Source organism: Staurois parvus, unplaced genomic scaffold, assembly GCF_062004578.1.
Source record: "Staurois parvus isolate SC_StPar_1 unplaced genomic scaffold, SC_StPar_1.0 ptg000377l, whole genome shotgun sequence".
Classification (NCBI taxonomy): Eukaryota; Metazoa; Chordata; class Amphibia; order Anura; family Ranidae; genus Staurois; species Staurois parvus.
Window position 1 is genome coordinate 1,717,325 of NW_028318173.1, and position 15,743 is coordinate 1,733,067.

Below are 15,743 nucleotides of genomic sequence, written 5' to 3' on the forward strand. Positions count from 1 at the left end.
TATCACCAGAAGAGCCGACCACCAGACCATTCTGGATTTTCCAAAACACAAGGCTGTATACAACGCCTTGAGAAAGTCTTCTTCCCCCCTGTGAAATGTTCCCCGTGTTGTCATGTGACAACCAAAACCGTCTATGTATTTTATGGGGATTGGATGTGATAGACCAACTCATCATTGTGAAGTGGAAGGAAAATGAGAAATGGTTTTCAGCATTTGTGCCCAATAAATCTGTGAAAAGTGTGGCGGCGTTTGTATTCAGCCCCCTTTACTCTGATCCCCCTAACTAAAATCTAGTGGAACCAATTGCCTTCAGAAGTCACCTCATTAGTAAATAGATTCCACCTGTGTGTTATGTAATCTCAGTATAAATCCAGCTGTTCTGTGAAGCCCTCAGAGGTTTGTTAGAGAACATTAGTGAACAAAAAGCATCATGAAGGCCAAGAAACTCACCAGACAGGTCAGGGATAAAGTTGTGGAGAAGTTTAAAGCCGGGTTAGGTTACCAAAAACTATCCCAAGCATTGAACATCTCATGGAGCACTATTCAATCTATCATCCGAAAATGGGAAGAGTATGGCACAACTGCAAACCTACCCAGACATGGCCGTCCACCTAAACTGACAGGCCGGGCAAGGAGAGCATTCATCAGAGAAGGAGGAGGAGAATCTGGAGGAGCTGCAGAGATCCACAGTTGGAGAATCTGTCCTCAGGACAACTATTAGTCGTGCGCTCCACAAATCTGGCCTTTATGGAAGAGCGGCAAGAAGAAACCATTGCTGAAGGACAGCCATAAGAAGACCCGTTTGCAGTTTTCGAGAAGCCATGTGGGGGACACAGCAAACGTGGACGAAGGTGTTCTGGTCAGATGAGACCAAAATTCTACTTTTTGGCCAAATAGCAAAACGCTATGTGTGGCAGAAAACTAACACCGCACATCACCCTGAACACACCATCCCTACTGTGAAACATGGCGGTGGCAGCATCATGAGGTGGGGATGCTTTTCTTCAGCAGGGACAGGGAAGCTGGTCAGAGTTGATGGGAAGTTGGATGGAGCCAAATCCAGGGCAATCTTAGAAGAAAACCTGTTAGGAGACCGGGGTGGAGGTTCACCTTCCAGCAGGACAACGACCCGAAACATCCAGCCAGATCTACAATGGAATGGTTCAGATCAAAGTATCTTCATGTGTTAGAATGGCCCAGTCACAGTCCAGACCCAAATCCAATGGACAATCTGTGGCCAGACCTGAAAATTGCTGTTCCCGGATGCTCTCCATCCAATCTGACAGCTTGAGTGATTCTGCGCAGAAGAATGGGCAGAAATGTCCCTCCCTAGATGTGCAAAGAGACATCCCCAAAAAGACTTGCAGCTGGAATTGCAGCCAAAGGGGGTCCTACAAAGGATTGACTCCGGGGGGCTGAATACAAATGCCGCCCCACTTTTCACAGATTTATTGGTCACAAATGTTGGAAACCATTTCTCATTTTCCTTCCACTTCACGATGATGGGCCACTTTGTGTCGGTCTATCACATCCAATCCCAATAAATACATTGTAACGTGACAACATGGGGGGGGGGGGGCATTTCAAGGGGTGTGAAGACTTTTTCAAGGCACTGTATCATATATCGATAAACACTGACTGGCATAGTCAAGGCGTTGGATATCTTTTTTTTATATCCTTTTCCATCTTTGTAAAGTTCCATTACCTTGTTACGCAGGTCTTTTGCCAGTTCTTTTCCGCTCCCCATGGCTCAGTATCTAGCCTGCTCAGTGCATCCACAGCTCATTGACAGTTTTTTGGTATGATCAGTCATACTTTCAACACCATCCCAGTTCGATAAGTCGCTGATCACCGCCACTGCCCGTGTAGCATCGTAAATTCCAGAACATATCCCGTAGTTTGTAGACACTATCACTTTACACAAACCAATTATTATACACTTATTGGGATTTTTATTTTTATTTATCAAAGACATGTAACAGAATACACCTACATTTATGAAGAAATCAGATTTTTTTATTTTTATATTTTTTTTATTATTTTTTTTTTTTTTTTATAACAAAGTAGAAAATTCCTTTTTTTTTCAAAAAATGTCTGTCTTTTTTGTTTAAATAATAAAAAAAACCCCCAGTGGTGATAAAATACCACCAAATGAAAGCTTTATTAGTGTGAAAAAAAAATTAAATAAATTTCATTTGGGTGCTGCATGGCCGCGCAATTACCAGTTAAAGTAGCGCAGTGCTGAATAGCAGAAAAAATGCTCTTTTTTGTTTAAATAATAAAAAAAAACCCCAGTGGTGATAAAATACCACCAAATGAAAGCTTTATTAGTGTGAAAAAAAAATTAAATAAATTTCATTTGGGTGCTGCATGGCCGCGCAATTACCAGTTAAAGTAGCGCAGTGCTGAATAGCAGAAAAAATGCTCTGATGAAGGAGGGTAAAATCTTGTAGCGCTGAAGCACTTCCCACCTGCCATGTACTGCTGACAGGCATCCTGTACAGACACAGTGGCCTCAATTTATGAAGAAATCAGATTTTTTTTTTTTTTTAATTTTAGTTTATATGTTTTATAACAAAGTAAATAATACCTTTTTTTCCCCCAAAAATGCTGATCTTTTTTTGTTGAAATAAAAAAAACCAAAAAAAAAACCCAGTGGTGATAAAATACCACCAAAAGAAAGCTCTATTTGTGTGAAAAAAAATTATATGAATTTCATTTGGGCGCTGCATGGCCGCGCAATTACCAGTTAAAGTAGTACAGTGCTGAATAGCAAAAAATTGCTCTGGTCAAGAAGGAGGGTAAAATCTTCTAGAGCTGAAGCACTACCCGCCCGCCATGTACTGCTGATGGGCATCTCATACAAACACAATGGCCTAAATTTATGGAGAAATCAGATGTTTTTATTTTTTTTTATTTATGTAAAGTATAACAAAGTAGAAAATACATTTTTTCCCAAAAATGTCTGTCTTTTTTTGTTTAAATAATAAAAAACAAGAACAAAAAACAGTGGTAATCAAATACCACTAAAAGAAAACTCTATTTGTGTGAAAAAAAATAAATTATATGAATTTCATTCGGGTGTTGCATGGCCGCGCAATTACCAGTTAAAGCAGCGCAGTGTTGAATAGCAAAAAAAATAGAAAATACCTTTTTTTTTTTTTTTTAATTTCAGTCTCTTTGTTTATATGCTAAAAAAACAAAAAAAAAACGGTTGGGGATCAAATACCACCAAAAGAAAGCTCCATTTGTGTGAAAAAAATAATAATGAAAAAAATGATATGAATTTAATTTGGGCGTTGCATGGTCTCGCAATTACCAGTTAAAGTAGCGCAGTGCTGAATAGCAAAAATATGATCAGGTCATGAAGGAGGGTAAAACTATATGTTTTATATCAAAGTAGAAAAAAAAAGTTGTTTTTTTTTTCAAAAATGTCGGCATTTTTTTGTTGATATAATAGTAATAATAATAATAACAAAAAATTGTGTGAATAAAAATGATGTGAATTTCATTTGGGCGTGGCATGGCCGCACAATTACCAGTTAAAGTAGCGCAGTGCTGAATAGCAAAAATATGCTCTGGTCATGAAGGAGGGTAAAATTTTATATGTTTTATAACAAAGTAGAAAAACATTTTTTTTTTCAAAAATGTTGATATATTAATAATAATAATTATAAAAAATGTGTGAAAAAAAAATATCAATTTCATTTGGGCGTTGCATGCCCGCACAATTACCAGTGAAAGTAGCACAGTGCTGAATAGCAAAAATATGTTCTGGTCATTAAGGAGGGTAAAATTGTATATGTTTTATAACAAAGTAGAATTTTTTTTTTCAGAAATGTTCATATAATAATAGTTATATTAAAAAATTGTGTGAAAAAAAATAAAAAATATATGAATTTAATTTGGGCGTTGCATGGCCGCACAATTACCAGTTAAAGTAGCACAGTGCTGAATATCAAAAATATGCTCTGGTCATGAGGGTAAAAGTGTATATGTTTTATAACAAAGCAGAAATTTTTTTTTTTCAAAAATGTTGATATATTAATAATAATAATAATAATTATAGAAAAAGTGTGAAAAAAAAATATGAATTTAATTTGGGCGTTGCATGGCCGCACAATTACCAGTTAAAGTAGCACAGTGCTGAATAGCAAAAATATGCTCTGGTCATGAGGGTAAAATTGTATATGTTTTATAACAAAGCAGAAATTTTTTTTTTTCAAAAATGTTGATATATTAATAACAATAATAATTATAGAAAAAGTGTGAAAAAAAAATAAAAAAAATATGAATTTCATTTGGGCGTTGCATGGACATGCAATTACCAGTTAAAGTAGTGCAGTGCTGAATAGCAAAAATATGCTCTGGTCATGAAGGAGGGTAAAATTGTATATGTTTTATAACAAAGTAGAATTTTTTTTTTCCAGAAATGTTCATATAATAATAATAATAATAATAATAATAATTATAAAAAAAATGTGAAAAAAAAAAATGAATTTAATTTGGGAGTTGCATGGACGCGCAATTACCAGTTAAAGTAGCGCAGTGCTGAATAGCAAAAATATGCTCTGGTCATGAAGGAGGGTAAAATTTTATATGTTTTATAACAAAGTAGAAAAACATTTTTTTTTCAAAAATGTTGATATATTAATAATAATAATTATAAAAAATGTGTGAAAAAAAAAATATCAATTTCATTTGGGCGTTGCATGCCCGCACAATTACCAGTGAAATAGCACAGTGCTGAATAGCAAAAATATGCTCTGGTCATGAAGGAGGGTAAAATTGTATATGTTTTATAACAAAGTAGAATTTTTTTTTTCAGAAATGTTCATATAATAATAGTTATATTAAAAAATTGTGTGAAAAAAAATAAAAAATATATGAATTTAATTTGGGCGTTGCATGGCCGCACAATTACCAGTTAAAGTAGCACAGTGCTGAATAGCAAAAATATGCTCTGGTCATGAGGGTAAAAGTGTATATGTTTTATAACAAAGCAGAAATTTTTTTTTTTCAAAAATGTTGATATATTAATAATAATAATAATAATTATAGAAAATTATAAAAAAATATGAATTTCATTTGGGCGTTGCATGGACATGCAATTACCAGTTAAAGTAGTGCAGTGCTGAATAGCAAAAATATGCTCTGGTCATGAAGGAGGGTAAAATTGTATATGTTTTATAACAAAGTAGAATTTTTTTTTTCCAGAATGTTCATATAATAATAATAATAATAATAATTATAAAAAAAATGTGAAAAAAAATATGAATTTAATTTGGGAGTTGCATGGACGCGCAATTACCAGTTAAAGTAGCGCAGTGCTGAATAGCAAAAATATGTTCTGGTCATGAGGGTAAAATTGTATATGTTTTATAACAAAGCAGAAATTTTTTTTTTTCAAAAATGTTGATATATTAATAATAATAATAATTATAGAAAAAGTGTGAAAAAAAAATAAAAAAAATATGAATTTCATTTGGGCGTTGCATGGACATGCAATTACCAGTTAAAGTAGTGCAGTGCTGAATAGCAAAAATATGCTCTGGTCATGAAGGAGGGTAAAATTGTATATGTTTTATAACAAAGTAGAATTTTTTTTTTCCAGAAATGTTCATATAATAATAATAATAATAATAATAATAATAATAATTATAAAAAAAATGTGAAAAAAAAAATGAATTTAATTTGGGAGTTGCATGGACGCGCAATTACCAGTTAAAGTAGCGCAGTGCTGAATAGCAAAAATATGTTCTGGTCATGAAGGAGGGTAAAATTGTATATGTTTTATAACAAAGTAGAAAAAATTTTTTTTTTCAAAAATGTTGATATATTAATAATAATAATTATAAAAAAAGTGTGAAAAAAAAAATAATTGAATTTAATTTGGGCGTTGCATGGACGCGCAATTACCAGTTAAAGTAGTGCAGTGCTGAATAGCAAAAATATGCTCTGGTCATGAAGGAGGGTAAAATCTTCTGGAGCTGAAGCACTTACCGCCCGCCATGTACTGCCGACGGGATGTGCGACTTTCATGCAACTTCGGAGGGTTTACATTGAAATCTGTGGCCCCGCAAGTCGCTTGACTTGCGTTTGAAAAACCGTCGTGCAACTGGTATTAAAAAATCGCAACGCCCGCCAATTTCATTCTCTAGCACCTCTGCTGTAAAGAAAAGTCGGTTTGGGGGTTCTAAGTACTGGCGGAAGTCGCAGAGATTGGAACCCATTGAAATCAGTGGGCTGGGACCTGTCCTGCAACTTCCTGTCTCCAAAGTCACATGACAAGTCGCACCGGTGTGAACGGAGCCTCACAGCTTTAGGGTGATTGGTGCAACGTGTCGGCATTTATCACATATAGTTCTGTAGCCAATCATATGAGAGAGTAATACAATGCTTAATTGCCACAACAGATCCACCCCAGAAACATGAGACCCCCAGCAGCAACAGTAGATCCACATTATCAACAATAGATTCCCCAAGGACAATAGACTCACCAATAACAATAGATCCGCCCCATAAAACCCTATACCCCAGTAGCAACAATAGATCCACGCTATTAACAACAGATTTACCAAGAACAATAGATCCTCCCCGAAATATCAGACCCCCAGTGGCAACAATAGATCCACCCAGTCAACAATAGATTCCCCAATAATAATAGATCCACCCCAGAAACACCAAACCCCAGTAGCAACCATAGATCCACTTTATCAACAATAGATTCACCAAGAACAATAGATCCACCCCAGAACATAAACCCCAGTAACAACAATAGATCTACCCCGTCAACGATAGATTTCCCAAGAACAATAGATCCACCGCAAAACATCAGACCCCAGTAGTCATAATAAATCCACCCCGTCACCAATAGATTCCCCAAGAACAATAGATCCAACCCAAAACACCAGATCTCAGTAGCAACAATTGATCCACCCCGTCACCAATAGATCTCTCAAGAACAATAGATCCACCCCCAGAGCCAACAGACCCCAGTAGCAACAATAGATCCACCCCATCAACAATAGCTTCCCCAAAAACAATAGCTCCACCCCAGAAACACTAAACCCCAGTATCAACAATAGATCCACTTCAACAACAATATATTCCCCCCAAGAACAATAGATCTACCCCAGAAAGATAAGATCCCAGTAGCAACAATAGAACCACCCCATCAACAATAGACCTCCTCTAGAATGTGTATGAAATGTGGTACTGATAACAAGAAAAGCAGTAAAATAGATCCCCTGTAGCCAGCAACAATAGACAATCCCAGCAACCAAATAGGTACAACAGCAACAATAGATCCCCCAAGAAGAATAGATCCACCCAGCAATAATACCCCCCGCCCTCAAGATCCACCAAGTAGATCCACCCCAGCAAAAACAGATCCACCTCAAAAACATTAAACTCCTGTAGCAACAATAGATCCACATAATCAACAGTAGATCCTCAATGAACAATAGATCCACTGCAGCAACAATGGATCCACCCCAAAACAACAGATCCCAACCAGAAACATTTAACTCCTGTAGCAACAATAGATCCACCCCATCAACACTTAACCCCTCCAAGAACAATAGATCCACCCTAGCAACAATAGATCCACCCCAGAAACACTAAACACCAGTAGCAACAATAGATCCACCCCATCAACAATATATCCCCCCAAGAACAACAGATCCACCCAAGAACAACAGATCCACCTCAGAAACACGAAACCCCAGTAGCAGCCATATATCGACCCAATCAACAATGGATCCCACTAAGAACAACAGATCCACATAAGAAACACTAGACCCCAGTAGCAACAATAGACCCCCCCGATAGCTCCCCAAGGAACAATATATCCACCTCAGCAATGATAGATCCACCCCAGAAATACTAAAGCCCAGTAGCAACAACAGATCCACCCCATCAATAGAGCCCCCCAAGAACAACAGATCCACCCCAGAAACACTAGACCCCAGTAGCAACAATAAATCCCAAAGGAACAATAGTTCCACCTCAGCAACAATAGATCCACCCCAGAAATACTAAAGCCCAATCACAACAATAGATCCACCCAAGAACAACAGGTCCATCCCAGAAACACTAGACACCCGTAGCAACAATAGACCCACCTCAATAGATCCCAAAGGAACAATAGATCCACCTCAGCAACAATAGATCCACCCCAGAAATTCTAAAGCCCATTAACAACAATAGGTCCACCTCATCAACAATAGATCCCCCAAGCACAACAGATCCACCCAAGAACAACAGATCCACCTCAGAAACACGAGACCCTAGTAGCAACAATATATCCACTCCATCAACAACAGATCCCCCTCAAGAACAACAGATTCAACCAAGAACAACAGATCCACCTCAGAAATACGAGACCCCCAGTAGCAACAATAGAACCACACCATCAACAATTGATCCCCCTCAAGAACAACAGATTCATGCAAGAACAACAGATCCACTCCAGAAACACCAGACCCGAGTAGCAACAATAGATCCACCTGAACGGTACATTTATATTTGCATTGAAATGTTCTTATTCCTGATACTGTAGTTGCGATGAGTGGGGCGAGTGTCCCCTCCTGGTTCGGGGTGTTGGGGGGTCTTTGGGCGGTACATGAAAGTTCCTTCATTGGCTAATGCTGCTTGAGTTTGGCTTGTAGTGGCTGCTGCACTTGACTGCTTTTCCTGGCTAGACGTTCGATGTTAGATATTATCATCTGACCTGAATTGCCTCCAATTAACATCTTTCTGGGCGGATCCCTTTTTTCTGTTCTGCTCCTCACGTTGGAGATTGCCGTTATCTCTGGGAACGGCCGCCAGGGAATTCAAGGAATTCATTAGTAACCACGAGTGGATGCCGATCACATGAGAACCATAATTAATCGATCGTGATGATCACAGGAAACAAACACAGCAACAAACTTGCTTTCTTCTCGTGTGTTACCTAGTTTGTTTGTTTTTTCCCCACCAAGGAGAGAAGAAGATCTGTTTAGAGAGGAAATAAACTTTCCCAATCAACATTGCTTAACCCTTATGAGTAGGTAGGACGGTAGATCCACTTTAAGATCAAGCCTTTTCTGATACATGACCCATTTTTTTTTGGTAAGATATAAATTCATAAAAACATGGTTTGACCAGTCATCCTGGAACAGAAAAGGGTCCTTACCGTGGGGTTGGAAGCGCTATTGTCTAAAACGTCTTTGTATGGTGTAGTATTAGCACAACCCTTTAGTAGAGCTGAGGTCAGGGTGCTGTGTAAAGCATCTGAGTTCCTCCACACCAAACTGGTCAACCCACGTCTTTATGGAGCTGGCTTCGAACACAGGGGCACAGTCATGGTAGAAGAGAAAAGAGTCTTCACCAAACTATTGGCACTAATGTTGGTGGAGAACACTTCGCCACCAAGAATACAAATAATCCCAAAGGGATTCAGTAGGGTTGAGGATAGAGCTCCAAGGTCACTTGAGTTCCTCCACAACAAACTGGTCAACCTACATCTTTATGGAGCTGGCTTCGAACACAGGGGCACAATCATGGTAGAACATAAAAGAGTCTTCACCAAACTGTTAGCACTAATATTAGAGGAGAACACTTCTCCATCAGGATTCCAAATAATCCCAAAGGGGTTCAGTAGGGTAGAGGTTAGGGCTCTAAGGCCACTTGAGTTCCTCCACATCAGACTGGTCAAGCCACGTCCTTATGGAGCTGCCTTTGTACAGTAATAGTAGAACAGAAAAAAGTCTTCACCAAACTGTTAGCACTAATGTTGGTGGAGAACACTTCGCCATCAGGATTGCAAATATTCCCAAAGGGGTTCAGTAGGGTTGAGGTTAGGGCTCTAAGGCCACTTGAGTTCCTCCACACCAAACTGGTTAAACCATGTCTTTATGGAGCTGGCTTCGAACACAGGGGCATAGTCATGGTAGAAGAGAAAAGAGTCTTCACCAAACTATTGGCACTAATGTTGGTGGAGAACAGTTCGCCATCAGGATTCCAAATAATCTCAAAGGGGTTCAGTAGGGTAGAGGTTAGGGCTCTAAGGCCACTTGAGTTCCTCCACATAAAACTGGTCAACCCACGTTTTTATGGAGCTGGCTTCGAACACAGGGGCACAATCATGGTAGAACATAAAAGAGTCTTCACCAAACTGTTGGCACTAATTTTGGTGGAGAACACTTCACCGTCAAGATTCCAAATAATCCCAAAGGGGTTCAGTAGAGTTAAGGCTAGGGCCCAAGGTCACTTGAGTTCCTCCGCACCAAACTGGTCAGCCCACATCTTTATGGAGCTGGCTTCGAACACAGGGGCACAGTCATGGTAGAAGAGAAAAGACCCATTTTTTTTGGTAAGATATAAATTCATAAAAACATGGTTTGACCAGTCATCCTGGAACAGAAAAGGGTCCTTACCGTGGGGTTGGAAGCGCTATTGTCTAAAACGTCTTTGTATGGTGTAGTATTAGCACAACCCTTTAGTAGAGCTGAGGTCAGGGTGCTGTGTAAAGCATCTGAGTTCCTCCACACCAAACTGGTCAACCCACGTCTTTATGGAGCTGGCTTCGAACACAGGGGCATAGTCATGGTAGAAGAGAAAAGAGTCTTCACCAAACTATTGGCACTAATGTTGGTGGAGAACAGTTCGCCATCAGGATTCCAAATAATCTCAAAGGGGTTCAGTAGGGTAGAGGTTAGGGCTCTAAGGCCACTTGAGTTCCTCCACATAAAACTGGTCAACCCACGTTTTTATGGAGCTGGCTTCGAACACAGGGGCACAATCATGGTAGAACATAAAAGAGTCTTCACCAAACTGTTGGCACTAATTTTGGTGGAGAACACTTCACCGTCAAGATTCCAAATAATCCCAAAGGGGTTCAGTAGAGTTAAGGCTAGGGCCCAAGGTCACTTGAGTTCCTCCGCACCAAACTGGTCAGCCCACATCTTTATGGAGCTGGCTTCGAACACAGGGGCACAGTCATGGTAGAAGAGAAAAGACCCATTTTTTTTGGTAAGATATAAATTCATAAAAACATGGTTTGACCAGTCATCCTGGAACAGAAAAGGGTCCTTACCGTGGGGTTGGAAGCGCTATTGTCTAAAACGTCTTTGTATGGTGTAGTATTAGCACAACCCTTTAGTAGAGCTGAGGTCAGGGTGCTGTGTAAAGCATCTGAGTTCCTCCACACCAAACTGGTCAACCCACGTCTTTATGGAGCTGGCTTCGAACACAGGGGCACAGTCATGGTAGAAGAGAAAAGAGTCTTCACCAAACTGTTGGCACTAATGTTGGTGGAGAGCACTTCGCATCAAGAATACAAATAATCCCAAAGGGGTTCAGTAGGGTAGAGGTTAGGGCTCTAAGGCCACTTGAGTTCCTCCACACCAAACTGGTTAACCCATGTCTTTATGCAGCTGGCTTCGAACACCGGGGCACAGTCATGGTAGAGCAGAAAATTGTCTTCACCCAACTGTTAGCACTAACGTTGGTGGAGAACACTTCGCCATCAGGATTCCAAATAATCCCAAAGAGATTCAGTAGGATTGAGGTTAGGGCTCTAAGGCTGCTTGAGTTCCTCCACACCAAACTGGTCAAACCATGTCTTTATGAAGATGGCCTTGTACAAAGCGACACAGTCATGCTGGAACAAAAAGGACAATCACCAAACTGTTATCACAAGGTTGGAAGCACAATTGTCTACAATATCTTTGTATGGTGTAGTATTAATACAACTGTTCAGTAGAGCTGAGGTCAGGGCACTGTGCAGGACACTCGAGCTCCTCCACATCAAACTGGTCAAACCATATCCTTATGGAGCTGCCTTTGTACATAGGGGCACAGTCATGGTAGAACACAAAACAGTCTTCACCAAACTGTTAGCACTAATATTAGAGGAGAACACTTCTCCATCAGGATTCCAAATAATCCCAAAGGGGTTCAGTAGGGTAGAGGTTAGGGCTCTAACGCCACTTGAGTTCCTCCACATCAGACTGGTCAAGCCACGTCCTTATGGAGCTGCCTTTGTACAGTAATGGTAGAACAGAAAACAGTCTTCACCAAACTGTTAGCACTAATGTTGGTGAAGAACACTTTGCCATCAGGATTGCAAATATTCCCAAAGGGGTTCAGTAGGGTTGAGGTTAGGGCTCTAAGGCCACTTGAGTTCCTTTACACCAAACTGGTCAACCCATGTCTTTATGGAGCTGGCTTTGAACAAAGGGGCACAGTCATGTTAGAACAGAAAAGAGTCTTCACCAACTGTTCATCTAATGTTGGAGAACTGTCAGGGAATGGGAAGATCGCCTCCGCGATCAAATCTGCACATGCGTAGAATCCTGACAAGACATACAGGCAGGCAGGTACTAGGACCCAGGCGCGCCTGTCACCAATGACGGCGCCGGGCAGGCACTAGGACCCAGGAGCGCCTGTCAGGAGTTGGGCGGCCTATTTAAACCCAGCTCTTGCAATGCTCAAGTGCCGTATGGTCTTACCTGTTTCCTGAAGTTCCTGTTTAGTAGATTGTCTTGTTGCCGACCCTGCCTGACCCTGATTTGCTGTCTGTCTCCTGTTCTGATCTCTGGCTTGTCTGACCATTCTCCTGCTTAACCCTGCACTTTCTGATCTCCTGTTAACGAACCCGGCTTGTGACCTGTTTATTCCTCTACCTGCTGATTTTGTACCATGCCGCCACCACTGTTACCGACCCGGCCTGCCTGACGCTGCTCTTGTGACCTCCTCACATCAGACTCTCACCTGCTATACACCTCCAACGGTGCTTCTACCACAGCTGGGTGAACTCAGGGGCCGCGACCTGGTCTCGGCCTGCTCCAAGTCCATCCCCACCATCAGGGGCCCTGGTGAACAAGCAGGTAGGGACTTAGATTCCGCGCCTTGGGGGAATCCGGTCTGTGGAGGCTACCGCTGTAGGATCCCTGACAAGAACACTTCGCCTTCAGGATTCCAAATAACCCCAAACGGGTTCAGTAGGGTTGAGGTTAGGGCTCTAAGGCCACTTGAATTCCTCCACACCAAACTGGTTAAACCATGTCTTTATGGAGCTGGCTTTGAACACAGGGGCATAGTCATGGTAGAAGAGAAAAGAGTCTTCACCAAACTATTGGCACTAATGTTGGTGGAGAACAGTTCGCCATCAGGATTCCAAATAATCGCAAAGGGGTACAGTAGGGAAGAGGTTAGGGCTCTAAGGCCACTTGAGTTCCTCCACATCAAACTGGTCAAACCACATGCTTATGGAGCTGCCTTTGTACATAGGGGCATAGTCATGGTAGAACATAAAAGAGTCTTCACCAAACTATTGGCATTAATGTTGGAGGAGAACTCTTCTCCATCAGGATTCCAAATAATCCAAAAGGGGTTCAGTAGGGTTGAGGCTAGGGCTCAAAGGCCACTTGAGTTTCTCCACACCAAACTGGTCAAACCATGTGTTTATGAAGCTGGCTTTGAACACGGGGGCACAGTCATGATGGAACAGAAAAGGGTCTTCACCAAACTGTTACCACTAATTTTGGAGGAGAACACCTTGCCATCAGGATTCCAAATAATCCAAAAGGGGTTCAGTAGGGTTGAGGCTAGGGCTCTAAGACCGTTCGAGTTCCTCCACAGCAAACTGGTCAACCCATGTGTTTATGAAGCTGGCTTTGAACACGGGGGCACAGTCATGATCAACAGAAAAGGGTCTTCACCAAACTGTTACCACTAATTTTGTAGGAGAACACTTCACCATCAGGATTCCAAATAATCCCAAAGGGGTTCAGTAGGGTTGAGGTCAGGTCTAAGGCCATTCGAGTTCCTCCACACCAAACTGGTCAAACCATGTCTTTATAGAGCTGGCTTTGAACACAGGGGCGCAGTCATGCTGGAACAGAAAAAAGGACCTTCACCAAACATTTACCACAAGGTTGGAGGCACAATTGGCTAAAATGTCTTTGTATGTTGTAGTATTAATACAACCCTTCAGTAGGGTTGTGGTCAGGGCTCTATGAAGGCCACTAGAGTTCTTCCATATCAAACTGATCGAACCATGTCGCAAAGGAGCTGGCTTTGCCATGCTAGAATAGAATAGCATCTTCACCAAACTGTTACCACAAGGTTGGAAGATCACAATTGTCTACACTGTCCTTGTATGCCACAGTATGACAGTACCCTTCACTGGAAATACCTAAACTCGTATTTTTGGAGGGGTGTCCAATACTTTAGGCCATATAGTTGGTGTGATGGTCAGCTATCCATCCACAGTGTACATTCTTCTGTGAAAATAAACTCAACAAACAGAGAAAATGATGATGATGATGATGATGGTGCTAGATATGTCAGTACTGATGTTATATTTTCAAGAAGCAAGCCTAGGGAAGGGTTATCTGGATACTAATAATTTGTAGGCCACCAAGAATCAACGGTAATATTGTTCTCTCTGTTTGTAGAACCAAAAGTAATCATGGTTACTAGGACACCAAAAGGATTTGCGACTCTAGGCTGTGTATAATTTCACCGACAACTATCAGATAGTCAAATAAAAGTTACGGTTGGACAGTAAGTACGTATGTGGTGGGATCATGAGGTTGTTAACCACTAACTAAGATGTATCTGTCACATTTGTGCAATACCGGAACTCTTCCTGAACATCATTATTCTTGCAGCGAGCATTTATACAAAACTCTGGAGAGATGATGGCGTCATGGATGGCTCCTGCACTGGGCCGAATGTGGTAGCTTTGCATCTCGGCAGCAAGGCTGAGGAGGCCGCTTGATACAAAACAGCATTTGTGTTTAAGAATAATCTTGTTTGTCAGAGATAGTATGTGACATTTAGAGTGCAAAATACAAAAATGTATACAGTGACGGAAATAAGTATTTGATCCCCTGCTGATGTTGAATGTTTGCGCACTCACAAAGAAATGATCGGTCTACAAATCGAATGTTCAGTGTATTGTAACACTGAGAGACAGAATAGCAACAACAAATTCAGCAGAAATGCATGTCTAACAAATGATGACTGATCTGCATGTTCATGAGGGAAATACAGTGGGGCAAAAAAGTATTTAGTCAGCCACCAATTGTGCAAGTTCTCCCACTTAAAAGATGAGAGAGGCCTGTAATTGGCATCATAGGTAGACCTCAACTATGAGAGACAAAATGAGAAAAAAAACCCAGACAATCACATTGGCTGATCTGGAAAGAATTTATTTGCAAATTATGGTGGAAAATAAGTATTTGGTCACCTACAAACAAGCAAGATTTCTGGCTCTCACAGACCTGTACCTTCTTCTTTAAGAGGCTCCTCTGTCCTGCACTCATTACCTGTATCAATGGCACCTGTTTGAACTTGTTATCAGTATAAAAGACACCTGTCCACAACCTCAAACAGTCACACTCCAAACTCCACTATGGTGAAGACCAAAGAGCTGTCGAAGGACACCAGAAACAAAATTGTAGACCTGCACCAGGCAGGGAAGACTGAATCTGCAATAGGCAAGCAGCTTGGTGTGAACAAATCAACTGTGGGAGCAATAATTAGAAAATGGAAGACATACAAGACCACTGATAATCTCCCTCGATCTGGGGCTCCACGCAAGATCTCACCCCGTGGGGTCAAAATGATCACAAGAACGGTGAGCAAAAATCCCAGGACCACACGGGGGGACCTAGTGAATGACCTGCAGAGAGCTGGGACCAACGTAACAAAGGCTACCATCAGTAACACACTACGCTGCCAGGGAC

The 15,743-nt window shown here is 40.9% G+C and overlaps 1 protein-coding gene across 1 annotated transcript in view; it reads right to left on the minus strand.

Annotated features, from left to right (window-relative positions):
- The window catches only part of PAPPA (pappalysin 1), a 396,585-nt gene that overhangs the window by 242,266 nt on the left and 138,576 nt on the right, over positions 1-15,743 (minus strand). The window lies entirely within an intron of this gene.